This window comes from Ochlerotatus camptorhynchus, unplaced genomic scaffold (genome assembly GCF_037179485.1).
Source record: "Ochlerotatus camptorhynchus isolate MF236.1 unplaced genomic scaffold, CSIRO-AGI_Acam_v1.1 ptg000546l, whole genome shotgun sequence".
NCBI lineage: Eukaryota > Metazoa > Arthropoda > Insecta > Diptera > Culicidae > Ochlerotatus > Ochlerotatus camptorhynchus.
Genome location: NW_027041029.1, coordinates 429,197 through 437,272, shown reverse-complemented (window position 1 = coordinate 437,272; position 8,076 = coordinate 429,197). Strand labels below are relative to the sequence as shown.

The following is an 8,076-nucleotide window of genomic DNA, read 5'->3' as shown; positions in this document are numbered from 1 at the left end:
AATAGGATCATATACAATTATTTGTCTATTACCTGTCACCACGTTGAAATATGGAATTGATAAAAAACACTGAAAGACCTTTAATTCCTTTAACTTGTTTTCCTGTATTGTGAGCTTCTATCATTTGACGTCGAGTTTCAGTATGATTTCTGCTTTGAATTTTTTTAAACGGATAGCGTACTTGATTGCCGAGTACTATTTCCCCTTCGTGCAGACAGAAAGAACATCCGAACTTTCCATTAAACTGAGTTGAGTTTTGTAGTTTTGGTCTGGCCACTGAATCCAGACAATTCTGAATAACTACAACCTTGTAGACATCAGATCCTATGATAATTCCAGTGCTCAATTTAATCATTTCTTCGCAAAATTCCTTAAAGAATAGAGGCATGTTTGGTTCACCTTTGCTCAACCAAATAGCAGCTAGCAATAGGTCGTTCTTATCGAAGCGAATTCGTGGGGGTAGGTTATTAATAGTGACAAATATGGGATAGCAAGGTTTATTGATGCTCCAGCGATATGGTGCCACTCCGTCGGTGTTGACCGATAGTGTAATTATTTTCCCAGTAACTTCTGTACAAATGTTCTTGATGACCTTTCATGGTTAATATCACTCACAGCTTCCAGCTTAACAATATCTTCGTAAACAGAAATTTCATTGTGATATTTAACCATTGTCTCTCGCAACTGCTGCTCAATAGGAATGGAAATAAAAAAGTCAAATTTGTTGTTTCCACAATCTGGTGTAGAGAAATCTGTGAAATAATCTAAGTGTGCACTTTGTTGTTTTTTTGGTATTGAACTAATTTTTATAACAAAGGTAGAACTTTGACAGCGATACAAAAAATTTAAAAATGGAATAAATAATAAATAAAAAAAAAATTAAAATTCATGTGAACAAATGTGTGGAATAAGTAAGTTGTACTGTATATACGATATGGGCCTACCTAGCAATAGAAATACTATCATTTTTTTATCGTATTGTCGTCTCTCCATCGAGAATCGTAAAAGTCGCGTGTTCTTAAATTTCTGTGCATTTTGTGAAAATAACAGAAAGAAATGGCTCGAAAAAGAACATCTGCTGTAAAAAAGCGAGTCCAAAAATGTGCGACCAACAAGAACATCGCGTTCGTGGTTGATAAAATACCAGAGTTAAAGGTAAGGAATCTCTCAAATATTGCTCCTGAACATATGTATATCATTCTAGGAAGTGGAGCCGGCAAAACCACCAGCCAAAAAACCATCTAAAGTCGAGATCGATCTCCAGCTGCAAACGTCCGCCAGTGACTTACAGGTGAAGCCTGTATTCGAAATAGACAAAAAATCCGGCCCAGGTTCTGAAAATTCTGGATCCGATAGCGAAGACGCCGATCTGCCTCAGCCGCCACCGATAATGCGCACCTATCGACGGAAAGTATCGGTCGATCAATTAATAAAAGATTGGGAAATCGAATCATCAGATGACCAGGAGATGAATCAGGAGATAACAACACCAACTCAAGTGACAGGTGAGCTTTATTGTTTTTATTATGGGAGATATTGATTGACAATTCTTTATTTTCTAGACTGCTCATGTGGAATGGCGGAGGAGGCCAAGAAAAATAAGGTTGAGTCCCTTAAGAAGGATTTGTCGGAGGAGGTCCTTAAATCCAAAAGGCTAGCGGAAGAAAATGCTAGGTTGGTCACAGAACGGCAAACTACAGGATGCTTTGACGTCGAAGCTTCTTCCAGAGCCAGGAAACACCCTTTAAAGATTGTAGTGAGTTCATCGACGTCAACACGTTGCGACAGTTTTCCCTCGAGGCAGATAGCGATTATATATTCATGAAGTTTCTGATGATGAGACTTTGGCCCGAGGGATTGATTGGTCGATCAGTGACGGGTCGGCAATCGAATAATCCATCTGGTCGCCCGAAATCCGTTCGACAGGACGAAACAACTGGAAAGGGAATACCAAGCGGAGCATACAGTGGACTGGAGAGTCCTGATGGAACCAGTGTTATCAAGCTTGCATTGGAAAAGGAAAAAGTGGACTATTGCCTCCGTAAGTTTATAAAAGAATTGGTCTTATTTGATTCTTATATTGAATGATTTCTGTTTTATAGGTTGTCTCTATGATCGGCGCATCTTTTTGCGAGATGATGTAAAAACAGCAATTGCCCGTTCCAAAGCAGGCACGGGTCTGATGACAAGAGTAATCGCGAATGCTTCGCGGTCGTAATTTGTTTTGTTAATGCAATCAATAGTTTTTTTGCATTGCTTTTGTTTTGATATTGATTTTTAACCTGTTGTGAATTCGATAACGATTGATTTTTTTTTTCAATCCTTTAGCTAACGTTAGTGTGAATAATAGCCCAGGTATTCGCTCGCTTAGTGACATTCGATATTAATTCATGTGTGATAATATGCGTCGTTAGATTTTGTAAAGAACTATGCTACGAATAAAAAGGTTTTTTAATTAAAATTTTATTTATTTCTATAGAAAATCACAAAAAATCAGTTTTGCTTAGACAAAAACAAGTTGATAACTTAATTTGTTATCAAATAACGTAACATAACCAGTTATCAATGCTCTGATAACTAGATTTGATATTAAATCAGACAAAATGCATTTCAGAATTTGTTATCAACATGTTTTCAATGATATCCAAATAAGTTATCAACATGATATGCATAGAAGAAATTTTTGTTATCATTTTTGTTATGTTGGCTGTTTATTCAGCCAAGTTGATAAAAAATTTAGTGTTTAAAACAGATGATAACGAGATAACAAAATGTATTATCAATGAGTTATTTTCCTTTGCTCGGGACGCTTACCACTACACCACCGCCGCTTGTGTATGCTCTGTTGATGATTGTATAATAATGATCACTGAATGTTAGTTTGGAATCTATGATAACTCCTAAATCCCTAACTCGTTCACACTTTTCTACAGGCTGATTCCTTAAAAAGATTTTAATATGTGGTGTGCTTCGTTTTCTACTAATAGCTATTGAATTACATTTTTTAACGTTCAGTTGTAAAAGGCTTTGTTGCACCAAATATAGAACATATGTATTTCATTCTGAAATATCCTGATATCTTCCTTGTTCCTTATTTTTAGAAACAGCTTCATGTCGTGATGTGAATAGAACCCACTATCAGTGCAAGGATTACCTATGACTGCAGATACTTCACTGGTTGTAAAGTTCTGCCTGATGGTTTGTTGCAGCAGGGTGAATCAACTTTATTGAAGACCTTTGGAAGACAAACGACAAGATGTACGTCTATCAACGCGTGACAAGGGACTGGCAAATCCACGAACCCTTGTCCAGTCTACAAATCCTTTGAAACCCTTAGGATAACCCCCCCCCCCCCTCTGGGGGCCCAACCCAGCATATAATAATGTTTAATTAATGAAATGTATTCAAAAAAGGGTTATTTAGAGAGAACAATCTTCAACTGGAACGTACTCACCAAATCAATATATCCGGGAGCGCATTCCTGATGCTTAATTTTCTCTAGTCATTTTTAAACAATTCCTCCTCCAGCGAATCCAATCACACAATAACTGGGTCGCTTCTCCGTGGCGTCGTCGCACACGAAATAACGTCGGGGGTTCAGTGGGGGAGTTGGTTTTCGGAGCTCCTAGAAACAGCTTCATGTCGTCGGCATAAATTAAACATGGCTAAGACACTTATGTTGTTATTAAAATATTATTAAATGGAAAATAATCTCGTAGTCCTACGTCAACAATGCTGTCGTGCTTTGGACACAACCCTTAACTTTTTTACGCTTGGAAGGAGCTCCGGAAGCACGAGATAGACACCGACGGACCGACGACGGAACTAATGGAGCAAGGGAGATGAATCGGATTAAACCCTTCAGTAATTTTAACCGGATCAGCAACCGAAAATATACGTGAAACAAAATTCCTAAGAGAAAACGTACGTAATGTTCGTTCAAACGCACGCCTATTCCGTCCACACTCAAATTTATAACTATTCAGATTTGTTTACAAAAAGCTTGTATGTATTTCACATGTTGTTCGGGAAATGTAGTTTTATTGAGTTTTAATCAATTAAGTGCTACGATTATCGACACATCTATGAGAAAAACTAACTCATCAAACGATATGATTGTGTTAATCTCTTCATGTTTAAACAAATCTCTGAAGTGTCTCATTTTAGACGTCTCTGTCCTGTAGAATTCATTTGAATAAATAGTAAAAAAACTAATTAAAAGCACCGTGTTAATTCTGTTTTCGATAGAATTAGATCTTGATAGTAAAAAACCATCATTATGTTTTCAAGCATTTACTTTCTCCACATGTTGAACCAGAAATGATGACGCAACAACCCAAAAACATTGTCCCTCACTTACCCTTGGCATGAGTCGATAAGCCTATCACCAGTAAACCAAGTATCACATATGTGCACGATCCCCGCCTGACATGAATTCTTTCTAAGTAATTTCATTCTCCACCCAAATTCGTAACCGGTGGTGTGGAAAAATAACCGTTGCCTATAAATAATCCGATAAAGATGAAATCCTCTTTAAGAGCCAGAAAAAAACCAGGAATAAATAATTCGTAAATCTTATGCTAGGAAAAAATACCATAGACTATTGAGAATAGCAATCAGAAGTCAAGTGATCAGCATTTGAACTAACCTGCTTAGAACGTCAATCATCAAAGCCATTGAATCAAATTATTCAATTAATAAAGCTTTTATTCCAATAATTCCTATAATCCTATAATTCACTATAATCCCGTTTAAGCGAAATTAGTTTTCTTTTAAAATTATGTTACAACACAATGCTTCAGTACAACAGCATCATCCGGCCAGAGAAAATTAACGGACTCTTCACACTGGCACTGCATGCCTTAATTCAATTTCTTCTGTATCGTATCTGGCGTCATCGCATCGTCACATAGTGTCACAATTTACGCTTAATTTTGCATTATGCTGCAATAAACTCAGCGCATAATACTCGTCTCTGTCGTCGATTTGTCTCCTGGCATTCGTACCGAAGTATTTATGTATAAACTACGTGAGGAAGCTCCCCAAAGAGTACTCTCTATGCCTACGCATCGTAGCAAATTTATTGCTTATACGCTTGATTGTGCTGTAAAATGCAAATTTTACTTTTATTATGTTCATAACTGTGAAAGCATTTCATTGAATGCACGTGAGGAATGGAACACGGATCATCGCTGGGCTGGCTGAGGTAATGCCGTGAGCTCAAACTGTTCGTCTTCATGTCAGGTGAATTCGTGATGCAAAGTGAAAAACTACCAGTTCAATACAGTTTTTCTCGATTCACTAAAACTTTGAAATAGGTAAGTAGGTTTATCACATTGAATAAATTTTACCATAAACTTCTGCAAAAATCCTGCAATTTCCTTGAAGTTAATAAAAGTACCCTGAGGTTATCTGATCTTTCCTGAAGTTTTCGTAATTCTCCTGAAGTTCTTGGTACTGCCCTGACATTGATTGATTTGTTACCCAAGTTACAAAAATTCATAGAATTATGTTGAGTAAACTGCTATACAACCAATACCAGTCATACAAAGGTTATATGTAGTATTATATAACATGTGTGTTGCGTGGGTATTTAATATCCTAACTTCCCTGAAAATCTCTGGGTTTCTGTAAAGTTCCCACCATATGTTTAAAATTTCCTTAAATGTTTTCTGGACTTCTCAGTCTAAAGACGAGGCAATGATGCGATACACTTTGAGATCATCGGCAAAGGAAAGTTTGAATGATGAAAGTAGTATGCACAGGTCGTTAATAAAAATGTTGAAGATTAGAGGCCGAGAACAAATGAATGGGATCGTGCAGAGTTAACAACCACATAAGCATTACGATTCGATAAGTACGACAAAAGCCACTCTGTTGTCCAATCGGGGAATCCTATGTGCCTCATTTTATCAGCGACTAGAATGTGCGGTACAGTATCGAACGCTTTAGCAAAATCAATATACACCGCGTCTACTTGCCTTCTTTGTTCAATTTCACGAGACAGTTTGGTGACGTAACACATCAGATTTGTTGTTGTAGCCCGATGTTTCATGAACCCGTGCTGGGTCTCCAAGATAATCGAGGAAGAGGCATTATACAAGACCTTGTGGACCAACTTTTCCAAAACCTTGCTTAGGCAGCAAAGTTTAGACACCCCACGATAATTATCCACGCGATTACAGCTGCCAGATTTATGGATTGGTACTATCGATGCCGTTTTCCACGCAGTTGGAAAAGTCCTGTCCTGCAGCGAACGGTTGAACAATCGAGCGATTGGAGATGTTAGTGTGGACGAACATTTTTTCAATAACAGTGGAGGAGTGCCGTCTGTCCCAGGCCCTTTGTTCGTTTCTACATCTTCAAGAGATTTTTAATTTCCTCTGAAGAAAACTGGAGAACAGGAAGCGTGATGTTATGTGTAGTAATATGGGCAAAGCTGTCATGTCGAAGTACAGGTGACACATTAGTGAACACATTCTCGAAGAACGTCGTAAACAGGTCAGCAGCTTCAGCGTTGGTGCAAGCATGAGTTCCGTCGTAATGAACGTTACATGGAATCCGGGTGGAAGATTTCTGTTTCCTAACAAAATCCCAGAAAGAAGCAGGGCTTCGTTTCACACAAGATTCAATTCCCGATACATAGTTTCTATATGACGAGAAAAGAAGTTCCTTGTACGACGTTTCCACTTCGCGGAGGTCAACTTTGTCGCTATCAGTCCTTGTTAAGAAGAACCGTTTGCGTGATTTCCTGAGATTATTCCGGAGATGTCTCAGCTCGGTAGTCCACCATGGTTTGCTGAAAACTGAGGTAATGGGTCGCCTTTTCCGAGGTACATGCTCGATAAAAACTTCGTACAGCTTTTCATAAAAAAACTACAAGTGTTGCGTCCACTGTTCTGTTCTGCAGTAGAAGATCCCAGTTGATACCAGCAAACGCGTTGTTTAGGAGATCGTAGTCGCAAGTTTAAAATCGAAGTTGAAACTTTCGTCTTGGTCGTCCATTGCAGCCAGATCGTCGCTGCTCTCGCCGAGTAGTAAAATGAACCGACGAAGAATCAACATTTACAATATCAAGGATATGCTGTTTTACGTCGTCCATTTCTGGTTTGGGGCAAACGGGGTCACATAAAAAGCTACCGTGTCGTCAGACGTCTGGCCTAATCTTGCTACGTTCAAAGGTCCGGTACTATACCTGTTACCACCAGGGTGGTTCGTGTTCTCACTATCAGTCAGGGTGGTGACTTTGCTGGTACTACGCTGGCTAGCATTGTCAGTATTCGGCTGGGTGAAAGATTGGGGTTCGCTGTTAGTTGGACCATTCGATTGAGTAGTAGAACTGCTGGATTGCTGACTGGGAATTATCTGGACGCGCCTGTTTCCCACCAGAAGCTTGTCAGGTTGTTGAGCTACTGTGCTGTTGATCTCATCCAAGACTTCGAAAAAGGATGTCTCATCGCAGGATCTCGAGCGATTGATGGGATCAATAGTGTCGTCGAGGTTCAGCTGATCGATGGTCTGATGAAATGACGACTGATCGATCGATTGGTTTGTTTGTTTGACTTGTTGTTGTGGTCCAAAAAGAGTTTTGTTGATAGCACGCAGATTATCACCGTAGTTTCCTAGACGTGAGTCCACTGAGTCCATTCTTATCATCAGTTCCCGTAGCGCCTTCATGATTATTTTCTCAAATAAACAATTTGATCAAGAGACAAGTGTTATAATAAAATGGATACTTTGGACTATTTTCTAACAAGTTATGAGATAAAAACCTTTAAATTTAAATAGTGTCATATTTTTTCAACAATATGAAAAAAATGTTTTTTTGTGTTGTTTCAGACTTGAAAAAATTGTAGAATCTTGCGCGATCAGATCATATAATCTATGGCCGAATGAAAGATCACGTTATTATGAACACATTGGCATTGGAATCTCGTCCGGAGTCGTCCGGATTGGCGATTGCGAGCCATTTGAAAATGGCATGTTTTGCATCATTTCGTAGCAAAATTTTATCCCTTTATAAGGTCATACTTCCAGAAAACTTCCGTAACACAACGGTTTTCTGCAGATACCTAT

The 8,076-nt window shown here is 38.6% G+C and overlaps 1 pseudogene; it reads left to right on the top strand.

Annotated features, from left to right (window-relative positions):
* The first annotated feature begins 1,056 nt into the window (after positions 1-1,056).
* On the top strand, positions 1,057-2,218 carry LOC135713202 (uncharacterized; annotated as a pseudogene).
* Positions 2,219-8,076: the final 5,858 nt, after the last annotated feature.